This window comes from Macaca nemestrina, chromosome 14 (genome assembly GCF_043159975.1).
Source record: "Macaca nemestrina isolate mMacNem1 chromosome 14, mMacNem.hap1, whole genome shotgun sequence".
NCBI lineage: Eukaryota > Metazoa > Chordata > Mammalia > Primates > Cercopithecidae > Macaca > Macaca nemestrina.
In genome coordinates, this window is record NC_092138.1 from 55,493,318 (window position 1) to 55,510,061 (window position 16,744).

At 36.3% G+C, this 16,744-nt stretch overlaps 1 long non-coding RNA gene across 11 annotated transcripts in view; it reads left to right on the top strand.

Moving 5' to 3' along the window:
• Positions 1–7,581: 7,581 nt before the first annotated feature.
• The window catches only part of LOC105498387 (uncharacterized), a 76,110-nt gene continuing 66,947 nt past the window's right edge, over positions 7,582–16,744 (top strand). For 9 of the 11 annotated variants that reach the window (XR_011612654.1, XR_011612651.1, XR_011612652.1 and 6 more), the window contains exons 1-3: positions 7,582–7,701; positions 7,955–8,156; positions 15,019–15,103. This is a non-coding gene — a long non-coding RNA (uncharacterized lncRNA). The remainder of the gene's footprint in view (positions 7,702–7,954; positions 8,157–15,018; positions 15,104–16,744) is intronic. The other 2 variants (XR_011612661.1, XR_011612658.1) reach the window with 1 other exon arrangement.

A 16,744-nucleotide genomic window follows, 5' to 3' on the forward strand; every position in this document is an offset into this window, starting at 1 on the left:
TGCTGACAGCTGTAGTGAGACCTCGGTTCTTGTCTTCTAAGTTTAAGAGAACTTAAATAAGAGACACGTGGCAAAGGCGATGCAGCATAACTTATCGTGAAAGAAAAAGAATACTTTGAAAGTTAAGTGCAGAGTAGACAGTACACCCCGAGAGAGAGAGTTCAGGGTGGGCTACTCGTAAGGATGAGACAGCAAAGACTGGCACTGGGGAGACTGCTGTTGTGGAAGTCTTACATGATTAATCATAAGGAGGTGGGAAGAGGTGTTACTAGTAAGCATGTTCTGGATAGTCATCTGGGTGCACATGCGCAGTAGCTGTGCATGCTTCTTTATACATTGCATGTCTCATTAGCATCTTAAAATCTCCACCCAGGGGTGTGTTTTTTAACATCATGATGAGAAAAGGGTCAGTCTGAGGACAGGTAAAATCAAAGCGTGCATGCTCTCTACAGAGGAAATTCCCTATGGAAGACAGCTTTGCTTGAATGCACCTAACTCCAATGAGAATGCTGAGGCTTAATTGTGTTGATTGTAAGGTCTCACGGCTGCCATGTCCCAACGACATGGTCACTTCCTTGATTGCCTATCCTGCCTCAACAGTGGTAAAGGCACAATGAAAAAAATCAGTCAAATATATAGCATATTGAATTGTTATAAAACTTATGGAGAAAACTAAAGCAGGAGAGGTGGAAAATGTTCCTGAAAAGTTGGCATTTGAGTAAAACCCAAACTTGATAGTGAGGGAAGAGTATTCCCAAAAGAGTCAACAGCAAGTGCAAAAGCCATAAAGTGCTACAGGTTTTGTAGAATTAAAAGAAGAGAAGTTTGACCTAAGTAGGATGTGAGTAGGGAAAAGGAGAAGTTAAGTAAGATAGATTATAGGGAAACAAAGTGTAAAAAACTTCTCAGGGGCCATTAAAAGGACTTTGGTTTTACTATAAGTGACATGAAAAACTAATGAGGATTTTGAGTAGGGCAGTAAAAGCTCAAAAGGAATTCGAATTCCTTTTATCTGAGTTCACTACAGTTCTAATAAAAACTAGGCAGGCTAGTAAATATTCAGTGACTAAATAAAAGTTAGTATCCAGTTTAGCTGTTCTTATAATGTCTGAGGCTGAGCTTCTATTATTATCATAAAATTTGTATACTGTAAAAGATAAATGGCATTCATGGCATCAAAATTTTTAATCCAGCCCATATCCTATCTCTTTGCCATGTAAACTTATATGGCTTCCCAAAGTAACACTGCATGTGACCACATGGTTTCCTTTTGGCCACATGGTCAAAAAAGTTCACTTATTTAAAAAATCTATTAATACAATACATAAAATTAAAAGGTCAAATGAGAAAAAACAAAGCTGTCATCTCAAAAGCTCCCCAAATGAACTTAATAAAATACTAACAATGTTTTGTTTAACAAAATCCTTCAGAAAATAGATGAATATAAACATGGATTTTCCCAACATAATAAAAGATATTAAATTTAAGCCAAGAATTTATATTATAAACTTACTGTTACTTTCTTATTAAAATTACAATGAGTATCCACGGCAGTCCGAATTCTACAATGGCCTTCAAGTTTCATGCCCCCGCTACACCCAGTACACATACACACACACACACAAAATCTCTTGTATAATTCCCTCCCATTGAGTACAGATCTAATTTATGAAAATGACGAAATATCACTCTCATTACTAGTTTACTATCAGTTGACCTTGGGTTAATAAAAAGGGGTGAAGTATTAACCTGGCGAGTCTGAGCAATAGGATTTATGACCTATTGAAACCATGAGATAATAATTGCCTGTTGTTTTAAGTTGCTATTCTGTGGTAATTTGTTATGCAGAAACAGAAAACTGAAACAGACTGCAAAATATCACCATTGTGATATTACACAAAAGAAAGCATATTTAAGAAAAATTCTGTGGTAATCAAGTGAAGATTATTTGAACTAATATAAGTTAATCTATATATACATATATACACAGGTATAAAATAATAAGCTCAAAAATTGACTCATTTTTTAGTAGTAATAAAATAATTCTAAAAACCTAAAACAAGCTAATAAAAAATACAATGGGTCCATATGTTTAAATGCATGTGGCATTTCCTCTTTCAGTACCACATACTCTTCCTACAACCTCTCAAGCTTCATTTCATCAGAGATGCCTTCCCTAAATTTTATTAGATTGAGGTCAATCTCTGTATGCTCTTGGTGCTTCACATACCTCTCTTGTTTTATTAATTATGGTATTAAAATTATATCTTTATTTTGCTTGTTCTTTTATTATTATTTTCTCCAACAGATGACATGAAAATCTCTCTTTTGGCTCAGTGTTTTTCTTCAGGACTTCTGTAGAGGTTAGTCCTCAAAAATTGTTAATGAATATTTATAAATGATGAGATAAAATAGTATATAGATGTTAATTATTCCTAAGTTAGTTTATAGGTTTGGTAAAGTATCAGTTAATGAATAGCACAGGTAGCCTGTAACAGAGACCCTTCATTATGTAGTGAAAATAGTCAACAAAAGATGAAGTAAAAGAGATGTTTAAATGTGTGTACCTGTGCATGTTTCTGCATTTATTGTATTGCCAAGTTTATTTCTGAATTATTGCACGTTATTTTTTTGTTGGCGAAATAAAGGCAGTGTGGTAAAGAAAAAATTGTGATCAAATTTAATTAACCTCTATTTAAAGATAAGAAAATATATAAGTATTTAGTCATTTCAATCTACTGTAGAGTCTCAAAGGTAGGGTAATACCTTTGGTTACCTTTAAATCAATATCAATGATTTTATTCTACTGGAGTTAATAGGTATTTATGCAATCAAATAAACCAAGGATCCGAACTCTCAAAATGATTATCACCCTTTTATAATTACAGGTAATTACTTATTAGTGTTAATTCTCACTAGCTTTAATAATTTATTCAACAAATAGAGCAGACCAATAAGGCAGGACTTAAGATGACATATAAAATCAACCCTAGGACACTTAAGGAAAACGACCTTTTAAGGACTGAGAAATTAGTAGTGCCACCTGCAATATCTATGAAGGGGACTATAGTGTAGAGTCAATGAATGAAAATGCAAGAAATGATGATAAAGAGGATATTTTCTCATAAGAATAGAGAAAAAGAACAATAAAGGTAAGGCAAATGGACGAGAAAACAAAGGAAGTAAAAGCGAAGTTAGCATTTGAGAAAAATGTGGGAGATGAAAATATTAATCATGGGGAAAAAAAGAAAGGGAAACATTTACATAAGAGGAAAGGAAAAATGTCCATTATAGGAGAAACAGAAATTTATCACAGAAGGGAGAAAAATATCTGAGTAAAAAAGATGAGAGGATAAAGATAAATATAAATGCAATAAAAAAGTGATAGGCAAGAGGTAATGTCACTGAATGGTACAGAAAGTAGAAAAGATGGTTAGAAAAGAGCGAAAATATTGGAATGCAAGAGAAACACACAGAGGAGACAGACTAAAAGAGGAAGAATGAAAGTGAGAAGGCCCAGTATACAGTAAGTCATTTTAAGAGGTTTTGGGGGAAACCAGCCCCCGATAATTCAACATTATTTCATGTAGGTTCTTTTCTATTTCCCTAAGTGTTCGCTGGTCTGAGAAATAAAGGGAAAGAGTACAAAAGAGAGAAATTTTAAAGCTGGGTGTCCGGGGGAGACATCACATGTCGGCAGTTTCCGTGATGCCCACAAGCTGCAAAACCAGCAAGTTTTTATTAGTGATTTTCAAAAAGGAGGGGTGTACAAATAGGGTGTGGGTCACAGAGATCACATGTTTCACAAGGCAATAAAATATCACAAGGCAAGTGGAGGCAGGGCAAGATCACAGGACCGGGGCGAAATTAAAATTGCTAATGAAGTTTCAGGCACGCATTGTCATTGATAACATATTATCAGGAGACAGGGTTTGAGAGCAGACAACTGGTCTAACCAAAATTTATTAGGCGGGAATTTCCTTGCCCTAATAAGCCTGGGAGCACTACAGGGGACCAGGGCTTATTTCATCCCTTATCTATAACTGTAAAAGACAGACGTTCCGAAAGAGGCCATTTTAGAGACCTCCCCTTGGGAACACATTCTCTTTCTCAGGGATGTTCCTTGCTGAGAAAAAGAATTCAGCAATATTTCTCCTATTTACTTTTCAAAGAAGAGAAATATGGCTCTGTTCCACCCAGCTCTCAGGCAGCCAGACCTAATGGTTATCTCCCTTGTTCCCTGAACATCGCTGTTATACTGATCTTTTTTCAAGGTACCCAGATTTCATATTGTTTAAACAATTTGTGCAGTTACCACAATCATCACAGGGTCCTGAGGTGACATTCATCCTCAGCTTACGACGATGACGGGATTAAGAGATTAAAGAAAAGACAGGCATAGGAAATCACAAGAGTATTGATTGGGGAAGTGATAAATATACATGAAATCTTCACAATTTATGTTCAGAGATTGCAGTAAAGACAGGCGTACGAAATTATAAAAGTATTACTTTTGGGAACTAATAAATGTCCATGAAATCTTCACAATTTATGTTCTTCTGCCATGGCTTCAGCCAGTCCCTCTGTTCAGGGTCCCTGACTTCCAGCAACAAAGAGGGAAAGAAAACGGAATGAGAAGAAAAATGAAAGCAGATGAATATAAAAGACAGCAGGGGGATATCTGAACATCAATGGGATGAATATTTCCAAGCAATGATTGTGGAAGCAAATAAATGTTCTTAAAATTCTTCTTCTACTATAAGTCAACGGTATTCATGTAACTAAATAAACTAAGAACATTACCCATAAATGTAATCACCCCCTTTTACAATTACATGTAATTATATATTAGTGTCAATTCTGATGGTATTTAGTCATTTATCGAATATATAGAACAGGCCAATAAATGAATGTTAGAAATTACAAAATCAATTGTGTGTGTGCTTGTGCACACTTTTGCATGTGTGTGTGTGTGTGTGTGGTGCTGTCTCTCCTCACCTTCCCTTTCAGCCCTGTTAGGAGGAACTCACTGTAGAGCCTACATCACAGTGTGAGGAACTGATGATTAATGAGGGAGAGTGTTTTCAAATCTAAGGTTCTACATGATTGCTAAACAGTAAAACCACAGGGAACAACAGCACACCTGTGCCAGTACAACCTAAAAATGAAAAATTGAGAAGAGTGTTGCCTTTTCCTCCTTTGTCTTTCCATAGGAGAGAAAAATCTTTCAAAAGTTGATGGATATTTTGACATCTGGTGCTAAGCCCAAGTCCCATAACTGTTCCATAAATATGCTTCAAAATTTAACACGCTCTCTAGCTGGGTGCCTGGGAACTTTCCTGCATCAAAGTATTTAAGAGTGATAGATAAACTACAGTTGTAAAGATGTTTGTGGGTGTTTTCAAAGATGGTTTCATGTCCCCCTGCCAGATTTCTATAGGTAGCTTGAACACACTTGGTGCTGCACAACAACCTGTACTTCTAAATAAAAATAAAATTCTGAAACGGTGTTTCAAACATTCACTGAAGTCCATGTTATTTCCATTAATGCCTTTGTCTTTTTAATGCAGTCCTTAGATTTCCCAATCAATTTTCACCGACTTTCTAATTTGGACTTCAGTAATATGCAGCAATCTCATCAGAAAATACATTTAGCACATGGCTAAATTACTGAGTTGGAATTTCATTTTCTTTGGCATTTTAAGATAGTCTGAGTAAACTGATAGTAAATGCTTTGGGGACAATAGACCTCTTTTATCAGTGTACAGCTCTCCACTCAGTGTTAAATTATTTCTTGAAATGGGTAGTTGGAGAGAATAATATTGAGAAGACAAACATTAAATATGTTTGACTAAGCTAAGAGCCCCAGAATATATTTTAAATTAGTAGGTTCAGTATTATCACCCTTAATTTAGTTCACTCACAAATATACTGTGTTGTGGGATAGCACATTTTTCAAATAAATAGGGACAGAGCAGCAGAATTAGCTGACACTAACTGAACGGCAATTTTATGGATTTATTTTTCTGTTGAAATGAGCTCCTAGCGATAAATGTAGAATACTCTGGAAATGGACTGGTACAATTCAGAAATCTGCAGAAGCTCCTTGACTTATGATGAGGGTGCGTCCTGATAAACACAACATAACTTGAAAAGATCCTAAGTTAAAAATACATGTAATGCCCCTAACCTATTGAACATCATAGCTTAGCATAGCCTACCTTAAAAGTGCTCAGAACATTTACTGTAGCCCACAGTTGGGCAAAGTAATCTAACACAGGGCCTATTTTACAATAAAGTGTTGCATATCTCTTGTAATTTATTGGACATTGAGCTGAAAATGAAAAGCAGAATGGTTCTATGGGTACTCCAAGTATGGTTTCTAATGAATGGATATTGCTTCCACACTATTGCAGTCAAAAAAATCGTGAGTCAAATTATAGTAAGTTGGGGGTCATCTGCATTTTTCTATATTTTGGTGACAACTTCTTGGTTTAAAAATAAAAACATATAGGTGCAGAATTAGAGTGAAATATCAGGGGTGGAAGGGCAGTAAGGCATGAGGGTGACATACACCCAAGGACACATCTTTGAAACCTCATTTTCTACTTCAACCTAGCCTTTCCTTTTTATTCCTCTTCTGCTCCTACATGAAAGAGGAAACAGTCCCTAATGCCAATTTCAGACCCTCCCCATGTTAGTTCTCAGTACTTCATGCTTGTTTAAAATGTGTGATCTTTTCCTATCATTTCTAAAACCTCCTAGATAACTCACCTTTTCACTGTTGTTGCAATCTCTCCATATTGTTCTGCAGAAAAATGCTGCTGACTTGTAACCCGCCCTTCCTCATTTTTTTGTCTTTCCATTGGCAAAGTCACATGGTACGGTTGTGAGTCAATACCATAATAGAACACTAACATACATATGCATATCAGGATATTAGAGAAAATATGAAGAATAAAGCAACTCTATAATTTGCAGCACCATCCAAAAAATGGTAAAATTTCCACCACTGCTCTCTTACATAAATATATTTTTAAAGATTAAAAGCATGTGGGAAGATATACTAAACCAATCTGTTTTATCTAAATCAGTATGATTTACTTTGTCTACATATTTGTAGCCAATTTTTAGTCAATAAAAGTTATTTATACATACACACACACACACACACACATATATATACACTACACACACACACAAATGAATTCCTCAGCTAAGCATATTGCTATATAGATACAGTGTAATGGGTTTTGAAGGATAAACAGTTGTTCCCTTAGGAAACAGAAGAAATAGCCCAATTTTTAATCTATTGAATATATTTTCAGTGAAATTAGTGGGATATCTTTATGCAAGAAAGATTTAACAAGAAGGGCAATGGGTGATATTTGGTCTTCATTCAAAAAAGTTGCTTTGACCTCAAGTGAAAGTACTGAGAAGAACAGAAAACAATACTGTATGTTATATTCAGGAGCTGAAGCACATTTATTGTGACATTTGATGACAGTATAATAATGTGCCTTGGTACCATATTATTTGGTGTGCCATTCTTAGATCTTATGTTGCCATAACAACAGAATATGTGTGTGTGTTTAGTAGAAAGACAATCCTTTTTTTTTCCAGTCAATTTTTTCTTTGATCTATAGAACTCGCTTCTTTTCTCTGAAGTTTTCACAATACAGCGTGATAGAAGGAGCACAGGTAATAATTACAGAAACTTCAAGAGAAAAAGAATACATGTGTTAAATGAAAGCATTAAGCCCCTTGCCTTACATCCTAAGACATTTAAAGATGATTGAAGTGATTCCTGTCTGTATCTATCATAATGCCCTTTTCCCCTTATCAGAGACAAACTAAATATACAAAGGTTATGGCTTTCTTGATTAATCTATGTGACAGGGGCAAACTGCCTGTTTTCTTTTGTTCCTTTTTTTTTTTTTTTTTTTTCCTATAGAGTGCCAGAGGCAGGGAACTCCTATGCTTCACCAGTGACTCATAAGAAAACTTAATAGAAGGTCTCTGCTGCCCACTGGCCCTGCAGTACCTGATCGATGTGGTCCCAAAGTAAAGTAGGCTAACCTTCATTGAACCAAGCACTTCAGAGGCATGGGAAGAAGTATGGGAGAAGGAGTCCTTGTACTCTGGCAATGAGGAAAGTAAGTCTGCTATTTTGCTGTTAGTTGTGTTATCTATGTTTTTGAAGACAACCTTTTGTTATCATTGTTACCTGTAGAGTTACTGTATTTTTACAGTAACTATATTATCTGTAGTAACTGTATTTTGTAGTTACTGTATTATCTTAGTAGTTACAAAATACAGGTCTCTGTGAAACCCTCAGTTTTCCAGATTGTAACATGGATTTAATAACATATAATATTTTTGGTGAGAATTATGTAATTATAATCTATGCAAATGTTTAAAAGACTATCTAGAAAAAACTTTGAGCATAATCAATGATAATTACCATAATTACATGAAGGGATGTGGAAAACACTGAAGGGGGTCTTTGGGCTACTGCTGAGCTGATGACATTTGCTCTTTATCCTGAAGTCACTCTTCCCCTTTTCCTGCAGTATAGAAGAGTTCATCAAGTTTTCATTTGATAATCCAGTTCACGTTTGATAATTTTCTTGCTAACTATCACCCATGACCCAAGCCAGCATGATGAGCTGTTAAGAGGCACTATGCTAGGTATTTAATACTTTGCAGCATTTACCATGGTGATGTTGGGCATGGAGTTACTTCTAAAACCATTATTTTAGATATTTTACAATTTCAAAGAAACATCACATGTATTTTCAATACTAATTATGTACACACATTTAATATTTGATATGAATATCTTATCAGTGGTCCTCAAATCCAGCTGCACATCAGAATCACCATGGAGAGTATTGCAAATATAGATTTATGGGCACCGCAACAGTGATGTTCTGATTTGGTAGGAAAAAAGTAGGGCCACAAAACCCACATCTTGACAATTTCTAAGACTATTCTGATATAAAATCCAGTTTGAGAATTAGAGTTCTGTAGTAGTTATAGTACTTAAACTTATATTAACTTTGTGGTAAATACACACACACACACACACACACACACACACACACACACATATACACACACACGCCCTATTTGCTACTTGAATTTTTCTTCTCCTCATGTATTTACAGCAATGCTATGAAGGAGACAATATGATACCCTACATGACAAAACATAGGATGTACTGAATTTGCTTTTAGCACAATTGAAAGACATGCCAGAAAAAAATGTAGACCTGAGAGAAAAAGATTCTATAATGCTTTGCAAAATTATCATTCTTTTAATCATATAAAAAGGACTGAATTTAATTTTTGCAAGTTTTTCTTTTCTTTGCATGTTAAGTATTGAAATATCTTCAATATTGTGATCTCTTCAAATTTATCACAGCAAAAAGCAAGGGCTATATTCTATCATTGTCGCCTATTTTTATATTTCTATTTATGAGGTAGACCACCATTAAAATGTTAAGTAATTAATGAGATATGAACAGTGAAATTATTATGAGGCTTTAAATAATTTAAAGTCTATTCAGTATTATTACATCTTTGACAAAGGAAAATAAAATTCATGATGAAAATGGGAATTACAACCTCATCTAAACTAATCTAACTGTGGTTTTTAAATATCACTTGGATCAACACATTAGCTCTCCTTAATAACTGTCAGTCCCAATATATAGGTGATTGACCTAACTTTATAGTATTCACCATAACTCCTTAGCTACAGCAGACAGGACTGAAAATTGTGTAGGATTATTTCTCATATGTCTAACGTGGTCCTGCATGTTAACATTGGCTAGTTGAATGCATGTTCCCTAAATGAATCCCTCCTTCAAATTTGAGCTCCCGTGTAATCTGTTTAGATTTTGTTTTCTTCAGTTTCAATTAACTGGCCAAATCCAACCTAACCTTGTAGAGGAAACAACTAGTAATAGTGTTATCAAAGGACTCAAACAGGCATGTGTGTTTAGACATGTTGGTATATTCTGTTCTGCTTATATATAGGACATGGTTCATGAAGCCATTTGAAAAAGTTACTTTCCCAGTTACAAGCTAAACTCTGTGTGACAATTTCTTTAAGCTATCCCCATCCATTCGGAGCACTTGGGCCTTTTCTTGTATTCTACATTTTTTACTATGTGTGCCAGCTTGTCCTCTATCCTCTGAATTCACCCAGTTCAAGTCCCGGTTTTAAAAGTTTTATTAATTAGGGGCAGAGCAAGAAGGCCGAATAGGAACAGCTCCAGTCTCCAACTCCCAGCGCGAGCCACACAGAAGACCGGTGATTTCTGCATTTTCAACTGAGGTACTGGGTTCATCTCACTGGGGAGTGCCGGACAATCGGTGCTGGTCAGCTGCTGCAGCCCGACCAGCGAGAGCTGAAGCAGGGTGAGGCATTGCCTCACCTGGGAAGCGCAAGGGGGAAGGGAATCCCTTTTCCTAGCCAGGGGAACTGAGACACACAACACCTGGAAAATCGGGTAACTCCCACCCCAATACTGCGCTTTAAGCAAACGGGCACACCAGGAGATTATATCCCACACCTGGCTGGGAGGGTCCCACGCCCACGGAGCCTCCCTCATTGCTAGCACAGCAGTCTGCAATCTAACCGCAAGGCAGCAGCTGAATTCTACCAGAGGTACAAGGAGGAGTTGGTACCATTCCTTCTGAAACTATTCCAATCAATAGAAAAAGAGGGAATCCTCCCTAACTCATTTTATGAGGCCAACATCATCCTGATACCAAAGCCTGGCAGAGACACAACAAAAAAAGAGAATTTTAGACCAATATCCCTGATGAACATCGATGCAAAAATCCTCAATAAAATACTGGCAAACCGGATTCAGCAACACATCAAAAAGCTTATCCACCATGATCAAGTGGGCTTCATCCCTGGGATGCAAGGCTGGTTCAACATTCGCAAATCAATAAACATAATCCAGCATATAAACAGAACCAAAGACAAGAACCACATGATTATCTCAATAGATGCAGAAAAGGCTTTTGACAAAATTCAACAGCCCTTCATGCTAAAAATGCTCAAGAAATTCGGTATTGATGGAACGTACCTCAAAATCATAAGAGCTATTTATGACAAACCCACAGCCAATATCATACTGAATGGGCAAAAACTGGAAAAATTCCCTTTGAAAACTGGCACAAGACAGGGATGCCCTCTCTCACCACTCCTATTCAACATAGTGTTGGAAGTTCTGGCTAGGGCAATTAGGCAAGAGAAAGAAATCAAGGGTATTCAGTTAGGAAAAGAAGAAGTCAAACTGTCCCTGTTTGCAGATGACATGATTGTATATCTAGAAAACCCCATTGTCTCAGTCCAAAATCTCCTTAAGCTGATAAGCAACTTCAGCAAAGTCTCAAGATACAAAATTAATGTGCAAAAATCACAAGCATTCTTATACACCAGTAACAGACAAACAGAGAGCCAAATCAGGAATGAACTTCCATTCACAATTGCTTCAAAGACAATAAAATACCTAGGAATCCAACTTACAAGGGATGTAAAGGACCTCTTCAAGGAGAACTACAAACCACTGCTCAGTGAAATCAAAGAGGACACAAACAAATGGAAGAACATACCATGCTCATGGATAGGAAGAATCAATATCGTGAAAATGGCCATACTGCCCAAGGTAATTTATAGATTCAATGCCATCCCCATCAAGCTACCAATGAGTTTCTTCACAGAATTGGAAAAAACTGCTTTAAAGTTCATATGGAACCAAAAAAGAGCCCGCATCTCCAAGACAATCCTAAGTCAAAAGAACAAAGCTGGAGGCATCACGCTACCTGACTTCAAACTATACTACAAGGCTACAGTAACCAAAACAGCATGGTACTGGTACCAAAACAGAGATATAGACCAGTGGAACAGAACAGAGTCCTCAGAAATAATACCACACATCTACAGCCATCTGATCTTTGACAAACCTGAGAGAAACAAGAAATGGGGAAAGGATTCCCTATTTAATAAATGGTGCTGGGAAAATTGGCTAGCCATAAGTAGAAAGCTGAAACTGGATCCTTTCCTTACTCCTTATACGAAAATTAATTCAAGATGGATTAGAGACTTAAATGTTAGACCTAATACCATAAAAATCCTAGAGGAAAACTTAGGTAGTACCATTCAGGACATAGGCATGGGCAAAGACTTCATGTCTAAAACACCAAAAGCAACGGCAGCAAAAGCCAAAATTGACAAATGGGATCTCATTAAACTAAAGAGCTTCTGCACAGCAAAAGAAACTACCATCAGAGTGAACAGGCAACCTACAGAATGGGAGAAAATTTTTGCAATCTACTCATCTGACAAAGGGCTAATATCCAGAACCTACAAAGAACTCAAACAAATTTACAAGAAAAAAACAAACAACCCCATCAAAAAGTGGGCAAAGGATATGAACAGACATTTCTCAAAAGAAGACATTCATACAGCCAACAGACACATGAAAAAATGCTCATCATCACTGGCCATCAGATAAACGCAAATCAAAACCACAATGAGATACCATCTCACACCAGTTAAAATGGCGATCATTAAAAAGTCAGGGAACAACAGGTGCTGGAGAGGATGTGGAGAAATAGGAACACTTTTACACTGTTGGTGGGATTGTAAACTAGTTCAACCATTATGGAAAACAGTATGGCGATTCCTCAAGGATCTAGAACTAGATGTACCATATGACCCAGCCATCCCATTACTGGGTATATACCCAAAGGATTATAAATTATGCTGCTATAAAGACACATGCACACGTATGTTTATTGCGGCACTATTCACAATAGCAAAGACTTGGAATCAACCCAAATGTCCATCAGTGACAGATTGGATTAAGAAAATGTGGCACATATACACCATGGAATACTATGCAGCCATAAAAAAGGATGAGTTTGTGTCCTTTGTAGGGACATGGATGCAGCTGGAAACCATCATTCTTAGCAAACTATCACAAGAACAGAATACCAAACACCGCATGTTCTCACTCATAGGTGGGAACTGAACAATGAGATCACTTGGACTCAGGAAGGGGAACATCACACACCGGGGCCTATCATGGGGAGGGGGGAGGGGGGAAGGATTGCATTGGGAGTTATACCTGATGTAAATGACGAGTTGATGGGTGCAGCACACCAACATGGCACAAGTATACATATGTAACAAACCTGCACATTATGCACATGTACCCTACAACTTAAAAGTATAATAATAATAAATAAATTTAAAAAAAATTTTATTAATTATACTCTTAAAATAAGATGTTATAAATTGTATGTGAGAATAAATATGCAGTCATGACTGCCCATTTTATCATAGTAACTATGACACTAAGAAACAGAGAATAAAAGTTTGCAAAATTGGGAATAAAATGACTTAGATTTTACTCCATAAATGTGTGATAATCTTGCGCCAGTTCTTATTACACTAAGCCTTTGTTCCCTCATGTGTAAATGGGAATAAATATGCTTACCTTCTGCTTCACAAGGTGGTTATGAGTTTAAAATAAGGCAATTTATGTGAAGATGCTTTGGAATTGTGAAGCATTATATAGAAAAATTATGTTATTAAAATAAGTAACTTCCAATTTAATATCTCAGTTGTATAGAGTAAAAGATTGAATAGGCTTTTGTATACAGCGGATTTGGCCAGGAATCAGTACCATGACTTCTGTGAAATATGGTTAATAATGTCTAAAAGTTAGGACTTCTCTGAAGATCAATAAGATCAAGTTTATCTCTTGACTGCCTCTCGCCTCCAATGTTTACTTCCTAAAACTTATCCTGTTTTCCAAAGCCATACATCTCAGGCTTTTGCACATAAAACTTTGATTGTATAAGCATATATCTGTAAAAATACACACACACACACACACCCCACATATATATATATAAATAACAATCAAACAAAAATCTTCCTCTCTGGTTTCCCATGGAAGCTATGTATCTCCATCATGAAATGTATGTCACCATGATGATTTTATGTTTTTTACTGTCTACTAGGTTATACCATAAATTCCTTGAAATATAGGATTATTGACTTAATTTGCTTTATACTTTTATGATCTGACACATGTCATATACTTAACACTCAATAAACATTTTTAGAATTAAAGTAAGTAGCTCAGAAATGGACATTCAAATTCACATGAATTCATTACTGAGCTACTGACTATAGAAATTGTGTTGTAATTCTTACTAGATTAAATCCAACTTCTTCTATGTTATTTGGAAATAATTAAAAAAACCATGATGCTATACTGAGCATTATAATAAGATACATTATATTCAGAGAAAGTGTTTTTCTGTAATAAGCTGTTTATTACAGTAAAATTCCATTAAAAAAATTCTGGTATGTATTAAGAATGATAACACTGTTTCTCCTTAAGATATTTGTCCTATACCCAGAGGACATATATTCATATATTATATTGGAAATATTATTAGTGCATTTAAGTTCCAGAACAACTGCAAGTCCCACCCAAGGAATTAATACATCTTTTAATACAGTAGTTATATAATCCATTAAGTGTGTTTATGCACAGTGGAATTGTAACTGGGATGGATGATATGAAGTCAACCTTATAACTTCTCGGAAACTCATAGTTGCACAGTAGCGAGAATGAATAAAAAGGGAAGTGTCTCACTCTGCCATCCTTTTTTTAATCTGTAAAATTGAAAATAAAAAAAATTAAATAATCATTTTTGTCAAGTACAAGTAGGGTTTGGAGCTCCCATGGAGTCACTTGCCCAGCAGCCTTTCATCCTCTTACTGAATCTCTGAAGATACATACAATGCATGGTGAAAGCACTCCCCTCCACTTTCTGCATTTTCTTGGTCTTTCCTTTCTATTCCCCTCAAAATTTATAAAAGCAGATATCAGGGGTTGACGGAGGAAATGATCATGATTGGTAACTGAGATGGGAAGCGCTGCCTATGATCCTAAGAAATGTTACTTTCCCCCAGAAAAACATTAACAGTGCAAGACACAGCAAGAATCACAGAGCCATGGATGGACGATCCTTTTGAGGACAATAGAGGGGGAATTTGGGTAAGTTTCCTGAGTGAGAAACCTTCCAGATGGCAATCTGAAAGTTAGTTGTTCCTTCTCAAAACACAGAGCTTTCTCAAGAGAAAGATAACACTCTCCTTCATCAGAGCGAGTGAGGTAAATTTTCAACAGAGTTATTCTGGAATTGGAAAACAAAATGCGTGCAAGGAGTTTTTTTGGTTGTTTGTTTACATAACATAGTAGAAATACCTGATGTTTTGCGGTTGAGGCAAAACATCCTCTAACACAAGAATACAATGTTTATAATGCATCTGAGGACCTTTCCAATCAGGAATGACAGTGCAGAATTCAAAGAGGTCAACACAGACTAGAGTATGAAGCAAACTAGAAGGGGTTACGAGTCTCAGGCTTTACCAATTGAGCTAGTCAGGTGACCACAGAAGAGATAAACAGGACACAGAAGTGACCCAATTACTTCCCAGTCCTCAAATTGGAGTTATGACTCATCACTAATAAGGAAAATTGCTGATTATTGTTCATACTTGAATATGGTATGTAGGTGATTATGTATACATTTAAGTTAATCAGTCACTGCGTTCATTTAACCATTTTGAAATTGAGTTGTTTTTAACACATTTATTTGATTGAAAAGTTAAGATTAAAACAAATTAAAAAACCAAATGTTCATCAGCAATAGATCATTCTTACAATTCTATACAATTGAATACTAATAAACAATAAAAAGAAGAAGCTATAGTTACACTAAACACAGATCTTCAGTAAAAGAAGTCAAACACAAGTTTATCTAATATTTTATTTATATTAAGTTCTAAACAAAAAAACTACTGTGATACAATGGTACATATAAAAATGGATAATGATTTTTATGGGGGAGGTGTGACTAAAAGAGGCTATGGAGGTTGGGGGGCTTCTGGATGATGGTACTATGATTCTTAGATCTAGATGCTGGTTACTAGGATTTTATCACTTTGGGGACATTTTACCAAGTTATAGAGAATGGCTATTCATATGTCATCTTTCATTTGAAAGAGTTCAAAATAAATAAACACACAGGTCATGAATGTAATATATAGAAGAAATACATGGCAGGACAATTTTCTTGTCAACAGCTCTCATATTTGCCATCCCAACCAGCATACTCCACAGGTCAATGAACAATTTGCCAACTCCAAATATCCTAATACTTCAAATTTGATGCTTTGGTTCATTTTGTTCCCCCAGCTTGGATCATCTACATTTTCTCTTCCCTGGAGAAACCAAGTTCAATCCACAAAGCCCATGTAATATTTCTCTGAACTTAAGAGCTCCTGATCTGAACATCCTTACATCTTTGATTATCTCTAAATGAACTTTTTTTTTTTTTTTTTGAGACGGAGTCTTGCTCTGTCACCCAGGCTGAAGTGCAGTGGTATGATCTCGGCTCACTGCAACCTCCACCTCCCAGGTTCAAGCAATTCTCCTGCCTCAGCCTCCTGAGTAGCTGGGTTTACAGGCACACGCCACCAGGCCCGGCTAATTTTTGTATTTTTTTAGTAGAGACGGGGTTTCACCATGTTGGCCAGGCTGGTCTCAAACTCCTGACCTCGTGATCTGCCCGCCTCAGCCTCCCAAAGTGCTGGGATTACAGGCATGAGCCACCGCGCCCGGCCTAAATGAACT